Consider the following 16,986-nt stretch of genomic DNA (forward strand, 5'->3'; position numbering starts at 1 on the left):
ACGATACTGCCATAAGCATGAGTGCTTTTTCAGTATTGTGTTCTTAAGATGTGTTGTCTCTCATACTCATGCCTGATCTTCTCTTTCCCCCCTAGAATGAGACCTTTCAATCTCTTCACAGAATGATTAGGGGGTTTCTGGAGGAGGCCCCCTCGGTCCACAACTTGACCAGCATCTTGACGGTAAGTGCAATTTAATGTGTAATGTGCAATTTAATGTGTAATGTGCCCTATTCGGACATTAGGCAGTACGTGTGTACAGGTGTCTGAACACTTGGACGTGATTTTGTCTGCATGACTGTAGTTGCATTCCTTTAAAAAGTGAACCAGGGTAGAGTCCCCAATATGGCATGATCCAGATGGGAAGTGTCTAGCAGTGCCTGCCTTCCACAGCCTGTCTGTATAGCTGTCCCTGTGTACACTTCTGCACCTGTGCACTGTCCACTCGTCGTCCAAATGTTGAAGATCAGGTGTGAATGGGGCTTCTGTCTTCATCCTTTACTGAACTGAATTGGGGAGGGGGATGTTTGTACAGGAATAGATCCCTCTGAAACTTGTTTGGGCAGTCAGTCAATGGGTATCCTGTAATGGGGCCAATTCCTTCCGGGCTTAGCTCTCAGTCGCATGGCCAGGGATGATTGAGGCCAGTGCAATGACTGAGCTGCTCTTTCAACCCACAGGAGCTCCAAAGGTACAGCACTGCAAAGGATCCCCAGCTACAGGCTCTGGCCTAGGAAGCCTGCAGCTCTCTCCTGCAACATGCGGCCAGCCTGCCAGCTTTTCATGTAAGTCCCCTTCTGTGGACGTGGCTTGGCTCTTCTTCAGAATCCTCTGGGACCCCTCTCAGGTTCCAGCTTCAGAAGAAGACCTCCTATTGGTCTCTGGTCACCCTGGGGCTGCCTTTTGATACTCATAGAGATGGAAAAAGAAATCCAGCTATTGAATCAATAAAATGCATCTCTATTTCTACAGCTGACAACACTGAAGCCAAAAGAAATAAAGAGCAGCATCCAAGGTAACTTGGGCTATTTCCAAGGAAGTGGGGAGGGCGGAACTGTATCCATGTAGACCCTCCTTCATTGATTCAATATACACAAGTCCCTCCTTACCTCTTATCAAAGTCAGTTTAAATAAGAAATTCAAGTCCTCTTCTCTTCTCTTCTCTTCACCTCAGATGACCTTGTGTTGGAAGAGTTCGATGAGGAGGAGGAGTTTGGTGAATGTATGAGAATCAGAAAGGAGAGAGTGGGAATGATTGAATAGCCATTTGATATAAGCCAGAGACTTAATGTTTTGTTTTCTGTTTTGTAGGTTGAGAGATAAGAAGCATAAGAAAAAGAACTTGTGCATAAGAAAAAGAACACTTCATAAGAAGAAGCATAAGAAAAAGAACTTGTGTCCACAGCACAACAATTAAACCAAGGTTGGTGCAGGGAATTGTCCAAGATGTGTTCTCCAGTTGACTGTATCTTGGAAATGTGGTTTTTACAACTTTTACAACCCTTCCAGAGAGTTTTAAAAATCAAAATCTATCACAGAGAGGTAGTAAGAAGCAGCTTTTGAAAGGGAATCTCTTCCCCTGCACATTCGTTTAGCCCCTTCCTTACTGATCTTCAAATCTCTATTGAAGACTTTTCTTGTTCGCCAGGCTTTTGCCCTGTAGTTGATCTATTTGCTTTTGCTTGGTTACTTTCATTTTTAATTCAGAATGTCATGTTTAATGTTGTCTTGCTTGCATGTTTTTGTGCACCGCCCGGAGTCTTTGGAGTGGGTAGTATATCAAATGTTTCTAATACATACATACATACATAAGAAAGACAGAAATCTTCCCCTCTCTTTCAGATGTACCCTGATGAGGCCTCTCTCGAGGCTCGAATTCAAGGAAAAAGCCACGTCTCAGCTGCATCAAGTGATGAATATCAAGTGTATGTGAATTAGCCTTTAATATTGCTTGCTGTTGGGGACGTGGGGGGGGGCACATTCTTTTAATTTGGTCGGCCAGTTGGATGATCTCCAAAAAGGAATCCATAGGCTCTGTGTATCTTTTTGGATCTTTTGAGTCTTGGTGGTTTTTGATATCATTGATCATGGTATCCTCCTGGAGCGCCTGAAGCGGGTTGGGAGTGGGAGGCACCGCTTGGCAGTGGCTCTGTTCCTACCTCTCTTGTAGGTTCCAGATGGTGTTGCTTGGAGATTGTTGCTCTTCAAAAGAAAAGCTATTGTTTGGGGTTCCGCAGGACTCCATTCAATCTCCAATGCTCTTTAACATCTACATGAAACTGCGGGGAGAGATCATGGGGGATTTGGTGCAGGGTGTTATCCAAATGCTGCTGATAACCAAATCTATTTCTCCATGTCAACTTCATTAGGAAATAGCCTATCTTCCCTAAATGCTTACTTGGAGTCAGTAATGGGCTGGATGAGGAAAAACAAACTGAGGTTGAATACAAGGAAGATGACTGGAAGATAGGAAGTGGCTTAGATCTGTCAGTTCTGGAAGGGGTTACACTCCCCCAGAAAGAGTAGGTATGTAGTCTGGGAGTACTTCTGGACGCAAACCTCTCCCTGGTCTCTCAAGCTAAGGAAGTGAGCAGGATGGCTTTCTATCAGGTGCAGCTGATATGCCAGCAACATCCATATCTGGAAATCAATGACCTTAAAACAGTGGTGCATATGCTGGTAATATCCAGACTTGACTACTGCACGGTATGTTGGGCTGTCTTTGTACGTATTCCAAGAATTGCACTTGGTACATAATGCAGCAGCCAGCTTGGTCTCTGGTGTTACCCAAAGAGATCATATTACACCCATTCTAAAAGAATGACATTGGCTGCCCATCAGTTTCCAGGATAAAGAGAAGTTGCTGGTTATTACCTATAAAGCCCTGAATGGCTTCGGCCCAATGTATTAACAAGCAAGCCATCTTCTTCATGAACCCCGCCGCCTCTGAAGATCATCTGGGAGGTCTGGTTTTAGTGGCTACTGGCTCAGTTGGTGGCGACCTGAAATTGGGCCTTTTCAAGGGTTGCCCTGGGACTTTGGAATGCGTGTCCTAACTAAATCGTTTTTTCTGACTTTCTTTCTCTTCTCAGAGTTTTCCAGCCAATTAAAAATGAAGACCTTTCTAAGCCAATGCACACACTGGATCAGCTCTTCACTCCAACCCTGATATCTCAACTGCCTTCAATCAAAAAAAATCTCAGTCATCGACTCTGATTCCAAAAAAGGTGTTTTCTACCTAAGCCTGAACAGGGACTTCCAGTCCAAGACATGGATGATTATGAACTCAACAGAGCCTCCAGAGACTGCTCCACTCCCAAAAAAGGGAGACCAGAGAAGCCACACCAACATCACCCTTCAATCCTGAACATGAAGTAGATCATGATCTGCTTCACTTGGAAGGCGATACCATCAACCCTAGCTGCTCTCCTCAACACTGACCTCCTCCGGACTGAAGAGCCTCTCCTATACGATACTGACGATACAGAAGAGAGTCTACATGATACCAATACTCTCCGGGTGCAAGAGAATCTCCTTGCCGTCGGTACTCTCCAAAACACTCATCGGATTGGGTATATTGTGACTGAGAAAGTTGACATTGAGATGACTCTACATCTGATCATGCCTGATCGTTAGGCTTACTTCTTCGACAACAGATATGGCATTGATCATAGGAAAAACTATCTCCAGCCTTGCTCTTGGGCTTCACATCAACACCAATCTCTGGGGAGATTGGACCATCCAGACTCTTGGTCCCGATCACACTCTCCTCAACACTGCAGTACTTGGTCTCAGTCAAGAGAGAAGAGAACTCAACCATGTAAGCAGCCGGATGTTGACTCTACCACCGGATTCCTTGACTGAAGAATCTGCCTCAGAGGAAGATACAGAAACATCCCTGAACATTGCATCAGGTTCCACACCTTCAGATCTAATGGAAGATCCAAAGCCTCTGTCTCCATCAGAGTACCTGAAGCTCTTCACTGACCAAGTGGTCCATATGGCTAACTCTTTAGGTATCCAGATGAACAAACCTCCTAAATCTTCTCCTGATCCCATTTTTGGGCCAATTGATGCGGACCCTTGGCACTCTAACTTCCTACCACTGAACTCTGCTTGAATGGACATTGTCAAAGCTTGCTGGGGGAAACCTGCATCGTTGCCACCTACTTCTAGGAAGCTGGAAGGTTTTTACAAGGTTCAAGCTAGGGACAGTCAGTTCCTTCTGCACCATCCTACTCCTAACTCCATGACAGTTGAAACTGCCCAGTTTCAATCCAAGAACAGAATCCTTTTGGCGCTGACAGTATGATTCAGTCAATATCTGTTGTGGTAGCTTTGCACCAGCACACGTGGATGTGTTCAACTAGCTTGGCACCTGAAACAAGAACAAGAATAGTGTCGTGGGCATGCTGGAAGAGTCCGAGGAGGAGTTGGAAGTGGAGACAGAGCTGAGAGCAGAGGAGGGTGGGCAAGGACCAGAAGTTGCAAAGGAGAGTGGGTCCGACGCACAAGGAGTCAAAGATGAGTTAGAGCTGGGTGAGGCAGCTCTTGTGGAGGAGGCATGTCCAGTCTCAGCTGTGGAGAGGCGCCGGACCACGAGACAGCAAGAGTTAAGGAGCCGCGTGCGTAGAAGAACAGGCAAAGCTGCTGACTCAGCAACTCTTAATTCACAGCACTGGGGGTCAGCCTACATAAGATGCTACCCTGCTGATAGCAACAAGAGTTTCCTGCGAGCTAATCAGCTGTGTTTGTGTATTATTTGGACTGTGTTTGGAGCCTGCACTGTGTTGACCTTGCCTGTGGATTTGGCTTTGGACTCTGTTGGATTGATTCGGACTGGACCTGGTTTGGAGAATGGATTCCTGTTAGATTTCGCTCTTCTGCTTCTTCCCCTGTTGTGCTTCGCCTGGCTAGCCTGACAGATTTACGACAAAGAGAGAACTTGCCTCTTGATGGCCAGGCCCTTGTTGGAAAGGATACAAAACGGAAAGGATACACAAACTGAGAAAGACAGGGAAATCTATGAACTCTCAGCAAGCTGCCTACAATTTTTCAAGGGGTAACAAATATTCCTGCTCTTCTTCTGCAACATCATTTTGTCCTTCCAACTACTCTCCCTCGGCTGATCATTCCCTTCATCCTTCTCAGATCTGCCAATTTCAAAAAAGACAGGACTCATTGGGAAAAGCCCAACATCCCAAATCTAAACCATCAGTATATCACAAATCTAAACCATCGATGTACAGCTCATGACTCTAGGATCTGCAAATATTAGTCCTTACAGCAATGATGTGGACTTGGGTTTTTTTTGTTCAGGACTACACAACCGATATTTCCCCAGTATTTCAGAAGGCAGGATTACTACTAAAGCACAAGTTTGGCAAGACTGGTGGATAGTATACAACTGCTTGTCTGTAGTCTTTTGCTCCTCTTGGGGAACCCCTCCTTTCAAAGTGTCTGCAATACAAATTGACCACAAAATGTTACAGGGAGAATGTTTTGTGCCCTCCTCCTCCTCACACAACATTGATGTGCACAGATACCTCAGAAGCCCTATTCAGACATTATGTTGTACTAGTTCAAGATCTCTGTACACTTGTATGTGGCTTTCTGTGAATGACTGTATGGGGTTCATTTTTAAAGGGAACCTGGGTACTGGACCCTCAAATGTATGATTCAGATAGGAAGTGTACTGCTGTCCCTGTGTCCAATGTAACATGTGTATCACTCTAACTGTACACAGATCTTTACCTGCGTACACTGTACCCTCATTGTACAGATATTGAACATAACATACGAATAAAGCTACTGAGTTCTCAACCTTCTGTTGAACTGTAGCATGCTAAGAAGCAGAATCCATGATGGGGCCATGCGGATAGGAGCAGGCTTGGTTTTGGTTTAGCTGTCACCCCACTGACGTGCCTGAGTGCACCTCCTCACTTCCCCCCATATCAGTGCACCATTTCTGTCCACTCCAATGGGCAAACGTAGAGTGCTGGACTTGGAAAGGCGATTGCTCTGAAGGGGAAATGTCCCTTCTATCCAGATGCTTCGTGTCCCAGCCCTCAGTGACATGGATGCATCTGTTATCAAGCTCAGGGTCTTGTTAGTCTCTAATCTTGTGCTTGTTTTGTGCCTGAGTCGTCTCCTCAGGCACAAAACGAATACTGGTGAATGTTGATGCTGGGGGTCTCAACAAATTCAATGGCATGAGCATTCTTATATACAACAAACACTAGAGAAAAAGCAATGTTCTTTCAAGCCTGATTCTTCACGTTGACTGTAAAAGGTTTCCGGGCCAAATACAAAGTGCTGGTGATAACCTATAAAGCCCTAAACAACTTAGGCCCACGGTATTTAAGAGAGCGTCTTCTTCTGCATGATCCCCATCGTCCACTACGTTCATCAGGGGAGGCTCGTCTGTGGCTACCTTCATGTTGTTTGGTGGCCACCCGGGGACGGGCCTTCTCTGTTGTCACCCCGAGACTTTGGAATGCACTTCCTGTGGGAATAAGAGTCTCCCCATCTCTAGTGGCTTTTAAAAGGGGTCTAAAGACTTATCTTTTTACCCAAGCTTTTTAACTTTTTAACTTTTTAAAACTTTTGATTGTTATTATTTATTTTAAATTGTTTTCAGTATTTGTTTGTTGTGAACCTGAGACCTTGGGTTAGGGCGGTATAAAAATGTGCTAAATAAATAAATAAATAATAAAATGGATTCCCTTTCAATATGATCTTAATCCGGTAGGTGCTGCAATTCTGTGGGTTGGTGGCTCAGCTCTACTGTCATGTTGAAAGGCCTGCCGCCCGCTGGACAAAGCAGGTCCAGGTGGGCAGTTCCCTGATGCAAAATGGCTGCCTGACTGAGATTGGGGGCAACAGGTTTGTGTGAAGCTGCTGTGCAATGAGCCCTGCCCATTGGTTGTGGGCCTTTCATTACATTAGCAGCACCATGGGATGGACCCCAGGGAAAACAGGTTTCTTCCATGTTTTAAAGGTCATGTTTAAAAGGGGCAGGAGTTAAGTTGTATGTTCCGTCTGGTAGGTGGGCTCAGCAGCAACTGGAGCTACATCATCATCACCATCATCATCATCATCATCATCATCATCATCATCATCCAATATCCAGTAATCCAATTCATGATGGACTTGTCTATATGCATTTGAGTATAAAAATGTCCATAAAGTATATTGGCAAATGAATCCAATCTATACCTGGGGCTAACTTAGAAATAGCTGGCTATTTCCAGTGGAGAGATAAAATGTACCAGCAAGTACTGAGGTCCTATCTGAAACATCCATGTTTGGGGCTACAAACCTCAAAAGGCAAATGGAAAATATCCATTGGATATTTTCAAAAATATCATCAAAGCCTGAAAATATGGACATGATTGGTCTGGAAAAGGATGTCAAGGAACTGAATAAGATAAGTATCCCAAATTCCTGTGATGTGAGTGTAGTGACCTTCCACTTGCAGATCATCTCAGTGGCCATTAAGCAAGACTGACAAAAACAGGCATACTCTGTATGTCATTCTTACGTAAGATTGAGGAACACTCCCTGTCGCTTCATGGCGCCCCCTCCCCCCTGAGCCAACCATCAAACTGCTTTCCAGCTGCCCCCCCAACTCCTTGCCGCTCCAGAGCTCTCTCCCCTTCTGTCAGCCAACCGCCTCCTTTCTGCCACATCCCCTTGCATGGCCCGCATGGCCCATCTTGGAGAATTAATTATACAGATCGATGCTGCCACAGAGGTCATCATGCCCGTTAAGAGTAGATCTGCACCTTGTAGATTGGTATTAAGGCGGTTGGAGTGGCATGTGATGTCTGTCACCAAGGCCAAAGGACAGATCCACTCCTCCTGCTTCAGTTCTGGCTCAGGTTTGCCTTCACGTTCCAGGAAGACATAAATCTCTGTCCGGAGTGCCACAAAACGCTGCAACACGCTGCCCCAACTGAGCCAGCGCACCTCGGAGTGATAGAGAATGTCTTCACACACTACCTCAATCTCCCTCAGATATTCCTGAAATTTGCAGTCATTCAGGCTTCTGCTTCTGAGGAGGTTTACTGTGGTCACCACAACAGTCATGACATGAGTGAATTTCAGCACTTGGCGACAGAGGGACTCCTGATGTATAATGCAGTGGTACTGCCTAAAGTTGGAGACTGGACAGAAAAAAAGAGTGGGACAGTTACAGCACCTTTTTTTTTTTGGCCTGTCATACATGGTCCACCATCAGTGCAGACACCTGCAAGTTTCTCCTGCAAGGTGTCCTGCAAAACTGAAATAATTTCTTTGCCTATTGCCTCACCGGTTGCATGCCCATGCATGCAGGGGTGTCGCTATAATTGAGTGAAAGGGTTGAAAGAACCCAGGCCCCCAGCTCCTGAGGGCCCCCTAGCTCCACCCGATTTTCTTCATTCTCTCCCTCACTTTGAAGGGCTGCCAGAGAGAGGGGTGAACACAGGCCCCCTCTCCCCTAGCTACGACCCTGCATGCATGGATTGCATCATGCCTGCAAGCTCCTGTGTGATTTCAAAGTTTGGGTTCACTCCATGAATGAACGCTAGTCGCTGTGCTCTATCCTTGATAGCACTGCTCTCACCCACTGCAACAGAGTCATATTCAAAGTGTGAGCAACGTTCTTTGAGTTGCCCACTGAGGCTCCTGGATATCTCTGCCTCACAGTGTTGGATAGTCATTCTGGACAAGCGTCTCTCCTGCAGCACTGTTTTCTTTTCTGGAAACAGTACCTCAGCAGCTCTCATTCAATACAGGTTTGCATATTCAGCATCTCTAAATGGCCAACCTAGATGTGCTGTCAACTGGGCAATCTTGAAGCTTCCTCTTGCCATGCTTCATTCATAGCAATAGCTCTTGGGAATATGTTCTGTTGAGCTAAACATTTCCTTTTCAGTTGCTGCACTCTGGCACATCTCTCAGTGGCACCTAAAGAGCCAAAGGTTTTCTGAGGTCTGCTGTCAGAATGCCTCTGGCTATTGAATCCTTTGGGTACTGCAACCTGTTCTTGACACACCAGGCATAGGTATTTGCCACTGTATTCCAAGAACAGGTATTCTTCTGGCCACTTGTGTTGAAATGGCCTGTGGTCCTGCTCTATCTTCCTCCTCTTTGGTTTTGGAACGGCTGCCATTGCAGAGGCAATTTCAGCCCTTGTATTGCACCTATCAACCAAACACTACAATTAAAATAGGGACAGGGATCCAGACACAGCTCTCTCACTTCCCTGCTGCCATTCATCATCATCTCTAGCTCCAAACGAGATCTTAAGTCATGAAGAACAACAACAACTCTTAACTCACTGGCCAGCACTGACTTGTCCCTGACAAGACTGAAAAGTCCGTGACTTTTCTCTCAGCCTAACCCGCCTCACAGGCTTGTTGTGAGGATAAATAAGGTAAGCATATACACTGCCCCTTGGAGGAAGAGCGGGATATAAATTTAGAAGTCTAAGAAAAGACATGTCAAATCACATGTCATCAACACTGATGCTGAGTTTCATTCTTAATCATATGAATGTTTCATTGCTCTCCTTTTCACAAATGTTCGGTCTGTGTAAGAATCCATCTGGCCATTTGTCTTTCAAACTACAAATTTCCACCATGGTTCTATTTCCCCGGTACACCACTGCAATGAGGATTGTATTCCGACATCAAAATAGAAGAAGAACCGCCCTGCTGGGTCAGGCCCAAGGAGGCCCATCTAGTCCAGCATCCTGTTTCACACAGTAGCCCACCAGATGCCCCTGAGAAGCCCACAGGCCAGAGCGGAATATCTGTTCTGTGGATACAATGGCCAGTTGTATTCAGGCCAGGGCTACTTGTGCAACAGAATTTCATATAACCTGCACTGCCAGGCTTCATTTTTGTATGGGATGTGGACTCTTTTCTTGTGGTGTTTTTTGAGAAGCGGTTCAGGTGTGTGCATGTGAATATGAGAGAGAGTGAGAAAGAGATGGGGGGAGGGAGGGGGGAGTGCTTAGTGGCCTGTAGAGGTGTGTCTCTCCATCATGCCTTAATACATCGATAGTGTACCCTTTAGGCACCACAATCCTCTTTGTTTTTCATACAAGATGAATTGCTAAAGATTTCGGCCACAATCCTACAAAGCTATGTGTGGGAAATTAGTTGTTTCTGCAGCTCAACACAGCTTTGAATTTCCTCCTACCTCCCCACAGAAACAACCCCCACCCTCCGCAAAGCCTCTTTTGAGCAGCAGCAAACAGAAGAGTCCACTTATTTTGCTTGGGCTAACTCTCTGCCTCCCCACATCCAGCAATCCTCTTGCTTGCCTGAACACCATAGAAAAAACCAGTCCACTGGTCTTGCTGCTTGTCTCCCACCCCACAACTCCTCCCAACTCCCCACAATACGAATATGACACATATTTATATACTGCTTTTCAACAAAAGTTCCCAAAGCGGTTTACATAGATAGATAAATAAATAAGATGGCCCACAATAAAACACCACCCCTTTTGGGAGCAGCAGCAAACAGAAGCATCCACTTCAGTTGCTTTAGCTGCCCCCCTTTCCCAACTCCATTGCCTTCCCACTTCCCCAAATCCAGCAAACCTCCCTCACAGCAGCAGAAAACATAAAGAGACAAGTCCGCTGTCCAGACGATCACTGAAAATCGAGATGGGCTCCTCTAGCCCGGTTTTCAGTGATCGTCAGAATAGCTTCAAAGGAGTGCGCATGTCGTCATATTTCTCATGGAGTTAGTGCTAAACCATGACATTCCTCTTGGGAAGCTGTGGCTCAGAAACGGACAGATATGTAAGCTGCTGTGACCACATACATCCCTCAAACATACCCATGAAGTGCCGTTTGAGAATGGAAGCCTTCACCTGGGCCGGGGCTGCCCCTCGCTGAAGGTCTTGGAGCAGAGACTGGATCGTCAGCTGTGCTGGGGATTCTCTAGCTCTGGATTCCCAGCGTCATGCAGCAGATTGGCCCAGGTGGCCCAGGTGGCCCACAAGGCCCCCTCCAACTCCCCCATTCCCCACTCACTCCAGACAGAATCTCTGCTTCTCCTTTGGTTCTGAAGAGCTGAAGGCAGGTCGCCTGGTCTTCTGTGTGCATGATTGGTCTCTGTGTATTATGATACCTCTTCCTTTAGTTAGGATGCTTTTTGAATTTGTGGCTCCAGGTCAACGTCAGTGCTGAACGGCTGTTTTTTCAAAATGTACCTTCTCGATTATTTTTTCTACAGAGGAATTTAGTTGTTTCTCCCAGGGAACCAGTCAAGGCACAGAGCAGAAATCCTGTTTTTTCTCTGCTACTTCAGTTTGCCAGAAATAGATCCCTATTTTTAAAAACCAATTATCTTGCTGACTTCCAAGAATGAGAGGAGAGCTGGTCTTGTGATAACAAGCATGACTGGTTCCCAGAGCTAACCAGGGTCCGCCCTGGTTATATATGCATAGGAGACTAGATGTGTGAGCACTGTAAGATACTCCCCGTAGTGGATGGAGCCACTCTGGGAAGAGCAGAAGGTTCCAAGTTCCTTCCCTGGCTTCTCCTAGATAGGACAAGATTTATTTATTTTTAATAGGACAAGATTTTTTTAATTGAACCAACAAACTACCAAAGCATACAGTACGTGGCCAAAGCACAATGATATACAAAGTGGTTGTTTGTACATGATATATCTACAAAGATTGACACACAATGATTTGGAAACCCACAAGGTTATGAAGTATATGCAGGTAGTACTGTAACTCGGGGGTGGGGGATTTCAAGGCACATCAGGTAACTGGGGGGGGGTTACATCTGACGTCCATTTCCACAATTTGTCCCATTGCTGTTTAGAAGAGATACTCTTGTCTTTTTGCCCATAACCATACAAACTTTTCCAGAAGAGATTTACTGTCTCATCTGCGTGAACCTCTTGGTTGCGCCTTCCCTCTCTATTCCTATGCAGGAGCATTGCATCAATGACATAGAGGTTTACTGATTACGAGGAGGGGAACATTCCAATTCCCTAGTATGAGTGTTGGAAAGTTAAAAGACTTTGCGCTGTCTCATGCCTCAGACAGTGGAGGACAGACTAGTAAGTCAGAGGGCTAGAAGGTCAAAGACATTTGGTCATCACTTCCCGCTGCTCTGATGCTATCCCTTTGAAATGTAGATGACTAATCTCAGGGACTTCCTTCCTTCTTCTCTTCTCTCTCTTGCTACCTGGCTCTTTACCTTGCAACATGGCAAGTCTCTTGCCCTGCACCATATGTGCAGAGAAGATGGTGAATCCATCTGCATCCACTTAGATAGATGGATTAGAGATCCTAAATCCTCACTTTCCTATCTAGAATGGAGTTCCTTAATAAATGCCTTTTATATTGATTTGAAACTAGCAATTGGCTCCAAGTTACTTTACTCTTAGCACACACGCATACCTCACTAAATCCGCTGTGTTTGTGCCTCTGTGCACTCTGCTATATTGAAAAGGGATTCTCTCACCACAGAGAATTTCCAACAATGAGGGCACCCGTTGTGTCCCGTTTCCTTGAAGGTTTCTTTCTGGGACCTCGAAAAGAGGTTCTGTGGCTCAAACCCGGTGTTAGTTCTTCCCAAGTCTGTTTTACCAAATCAGGCCACTCTAACAGCTTGCTTACTCCCTGCCACACTCTTTTGGCTGCCACACACTCTTTGAAGAAATGTGAGTGGGTTTCCCTGAAAGTTTTACCTAGCTCACTAGCTTTCTGTTTGCAAGTAATTTGAGGGCACTCTTGCTGCTCCTCTGGAAGCCATGGCTTAACCGCATTAAGTGGTAGTACTTGATGGTATAAGTGCCACCTTGTTTCCCATCAATGGAAAGGGACTTTTTTCTCCTTGAAGAGAGCGATAGGGTGATCGGGTTGCAACAAGTACTGTGAAGTGCGGTGTCTGTAGCATTTACGTTCTAAATCAGGTTTTAAGAAACCCACTTCTAGAATCTCTCCATAAATTGTTTTCCTCAGCTGCTTAACTGAGGAGGATCCTTTAAATAGATCCGGTTCAACCTTCCATTTCTTAAGTGTGAATAACAAATCTCTCAAGTAGTCCGGGTGTTCTCTTTTTCATACTTGTGTGATATTACCATTGAAAGATCCTTTCCCCCACCATGCTATGCCCCATGCTGACTTGCGCCAATGCAGAGGGAAAAGCGAGATCCAGGTTTTTTGCAGGAGGTTGGACATATCATGGACATTCACGAAAATCCAGTTTCCAAAGTTGTAGGACATGAATTCAGTTACAAAATAGGGTTGCAGGGCAGGTAGGGCTAGTCCTCCCCGCTCAACCTCCTTAAATGCTACCGCACGGGCCAAAGAGAAGGACGCTGTGTGCCATACTAGACGGAAGATCTGGCTTTCAACTCTCTGAAGGAGATTGAGCAGGGGAGGATAGACTACCGCCAGGTTATGCACCAGGGGTACCAGGTACGTCCGGATGTAAACCGCTTTCTGGTACATGGCAAGGCTCCATTTTTTCCACATGGTGATTTTAAGCATTACTTTTTCTTCCCAATCTGTCCAATTCCCCCCCACCCCCGACTTTTTCCTTAATCCCATATTCAGTCCCCAAAATGTTTACTGTATCTGCCCACTTCAGTTTGGACTCTGGGGCCCCTTCGTCTTTACATTCAGAGATGGGTAGGCACGAGAGTTGCTGACGTCCGGGGTCCATTTTAACAAATACACTTTTGTCAGCATTTGATTCTGAGCCCGAGATCTTGCCATATTCCCAGAAGAGGTCCAGTATTACAGAGATTTCATTTTCATTCGATAACAGTAATGTAACATCATCGGCATGAGCTACAAATTTTACCCTAAACTCAGAGTACGGTTCTGAGTGGACAGGTGGTTCGGCTATCCCCTCACTCTCCCTCCTCCTCCCTCCCGGGAAGATCTCGCAGGGCGGAGGGATAGATAGGGCTGAGAGAGATTCCTGCCTGCAACCTTGGAGAAGCCACAGCCAGGCTGTGTAGACAATTCTGAGCTTGATGGACCTATGCTCTGACTAGATGGCAGCTTCCTATGTTCCTAAGAATCATTGTCAGTGAGGTAATCTCTTTCATTGAACCAACTTCTGTTGGTGAGAGCATACCCAAGCTTTTCAGCTTTTCAGAATTTTTCATGTGGACATGGTTTGCTCCGTGCTTTCCTTTGAGCTTAACATTGAGCCTTGACTTGACGGTCCCTTTGATTTCAATGAGACTGAAGGGCAACTAACCTGCTTTGGAATGGAGCAGTAGTACATTGTTAAGTGTGAAACCCTGCCAAGTGCCCATTGCTTTATGCTGGCTGGTCAGCATTTCAGACTCGTGTAGGGATGATGATACACACTGGCCACATTCACATGTAAGACAAAACCAATGGTTGTCGAACACGTGGTTAATTTTTCTGACTATGAATCATCTCGTAGACGTACACCCAACCTTGTTTTGGCTGGCTCCGGTTTCGGGGCAGGGTGCCCCCTCTCTCCTCCTGTGCCAAAGCACCCCTGCTGGATGGAACAAAGGTGTGGAACTGCCAGCAGCGTTGCCAGGGATGCCACGCTGCTGGACTGGGAAGAGGAGGGGGCGAGGACCTACCCATAGTGGTGCTGGGTGTGGGACATGCGCTAGAAGTAATGTAGGTGTGCCAGCACCCTCCCCTGGTTATCGAGCCTCCTCTGCTTTGCTTCACTAACCCACTCAACCAGGGCTGATGGCATTGCCCTTCATAGTTGGGTCAACACAGGCAGGCCAAAGTATGGTCTCCTGCGTCACTCAGTTTGTTGCATAGCTTCTCCACCCACCCAGTCCTCAGCCAACCTGCCAGGGCTTTGGCATCCCTAATGGTCAGGGAGGTCTGGAGTTCTCTCATCACCTTCTCCAGGAGAAGTGTGGTGGGCAGAGCCTGGCTAAGAGGCATTGCCTCAGTACACTCTTTGTGGCAAACAGGGAGGGCTCGAGTGCCAAGACTGGCCCAGACATGAGCTACCAATCCAAGTTGGAGAGGACACACACACACACACACACACCACGATTCTTTGCCAGGTTGTAGATGGCCACCTGTTGCTTTAGCAGGTGCTGGAGCAAGAGAAGGGTGGAGATCCACCAGTTCTGAACATCCCCAGGGATGAGGTGTCAAGGGAGGCCAAGCTCACGCTGCTGCTCACAGAGCATGCGTCTGCCCTTCTCACTCCAGTTGAAATAGGTTGCAATCTTGCAGCACTTCTCCACAAGCGCAGCCGTGGAAGCAGAAGGACCGCTAGGCTTGCTTCCCTGTTCCTTGGACGCCTTGGCCTCCTTGAGGCACAGGGCATCTGATACCACCAAGTGCGGAGTGTGGGCCATACAGTGTATGGACACACACTGCAGCTGGGAGACTGCCTTGGAGCCACTGTGAGTGACCATGAAGACCCGCCCAAGGTTTGGCTTCTCAGTTAGCCATTCCTCAGTGTGTTGACTGATGATGGTCACCAGCTTATCAGCCCTGTGTGTCATACCCATTGCCTGCACATGCAGCACGGCCCACCTGGGCCATACTGTAGGCGAGGGGATGGCTACAGCAGCAGCACCAGATGTCCCCAGTGAGCAGTGAGGAACAGGAAAGCAGTGTGCATTCCACTGAGGCTAGTCCAGGTCAGTTGTAAAATGCACACTGGGGCTGGGCCCTGTTGCCTCCAGCAGCCCCGACACGAGCTCCCTGCATGCTCGGTATAGGGACAGGACTGAAGATGGTTCTTGAGGGGATCTGATCATCTGGGGCGAGTAGCTAGCGTGAGCTGGCATTCTCCACAATCCTCAATGGTCTGGGTGATGAGACCTGGGTCTGGATGACCAGGAAGCTTGCCCGATCATGACTGTGCCCACTGCTTGGCAGGCAATGTCCCCTGCTTCTCAGCAACTGGGGCACAGCCCTTGGCAGAGCTCATCAAAGGCACACAGATAGGTTGCTAGCACTGTCAGTAGCAGAAAGGACACCAGGGTGATGCCACAAGATGTGTCGCCCTGTCGAGGACGTCCCCAGATGCTTGACCACCTCCCCACTGCTGACTTGTGCCTTGTAGTGGACACAAGAAGCACGGTTTGGGGCACTTGGAGAGATGTCAAAGTGCTTCCACACAATGCTGGCAGCAGTCATCTTGAAGCCCTCCGTGATGGCGGTTTTACTGGGTCTGCCGGCTGCCCAGAAAACTTCTTGGAGAACGTTCTATGGTTGCAAAACTTGATGTAAATCTTCTTTATCATCACAGCCCAATGAAAATAGTTGAAGGCCTCTCTGCTTGTCTTTAGAATATCAGATTTGATCCTGGAAATGGGAAAGGAATGGTGAGATGCTAATGATCTATGAGGACTTACCCTCTTTATCTTCTTCAACCTGCATCTTGAAGATCTTGATTAGAAACTATGTTATCAGTAAAAATAAGATAGGGGGCTGTGGGGATTGGTGGCCACGCAGCCCCTGGGAGTTCCAGGATGACCCACACAAGCGCGTGGGGCATCCTGGAGAGACCCCCGGGGCCGGGAGGTTTCTTTCAGCCGCCTGGCGGGGGTCTCCTCATGTGTTGCCGTGGCGCAGAGCCGTGCCGTGGCAACACACAATCCAATAGATGGGCTTAGCGGAGCACTTGCTCCACTAGCCTAGTCTAAGGGGAGGCCTCCATCAGCGGGTTACCCGCTTTGAGGACACTGGGCTCGCCTGGTGGTTCTCATGCTCGCCAAAAGTTGGGCTAGGCTCCCTTAGCCCACTTTTTGGCAATTGTAAGAATCGCCTCATTTTCTTAGAAGTAGAGGGTTAATCACTGGAGGTTGTGTGTTAGGTTCCTACACACCAAAAAAGACTAATAATGGAGGGGGGGGGGCATAAATAAGAGAAATAAAGTACTCTACCTTGCTCTCCAGGTCTCCTGCAATGCCCACCCAAACCCCCCATTTCCACACACAAAATGGCTCTGCCCTGTAAAACAGTGGCCGGAAATGCCATCGGAAGTAAT

General features: G+C 47.0%; 1 long non-coding RNA gene across 2 annotated transcripts; it reads left to right on the forward strand.

The window, feature by feature from the left end:
• Positions 1-1,171: 1,171 nt before the first annotated feature.
• Positions 1,172-2,656, forward strand: LOC128331600 (uncharacterized). 2 transcript variants are annotated; one of them, XR_008310363.1, is made up of 4 exons: positions 1,172-1,221; positions 1,311-1,422; positions 1,842-1,924; positions 2,369-2,656. It is a non-coding gene; the product is annotated as an uncharacterized LOC128331600 (long non-coding RNA). The 2 variants fall into 2 exon arrangements; XR_008310362.1 differs by lacking the exon at positions 1,172-1,221 and having other exon boundaries at positions 1,238-1,422.
• The last annotated feature ends 14,330 nt before the right edge of the window (positions 2,657-16,986 follow it).

Source organism: Hemicordylus capensis, chromosome 6, assembly GCF_027244095.1.
Source record: "Hemicordylus capensis ecotype Gifberg chromosome 6, rHemCap1.1.pri, whole genome shotgun sequence".
Taxonomy (NCBI): Eukaryota; Metazoa; Chordata; class Lepidosauria; order Squamata; family Cordylidae; genus Hemicordylus; species Hemicordylus capensis.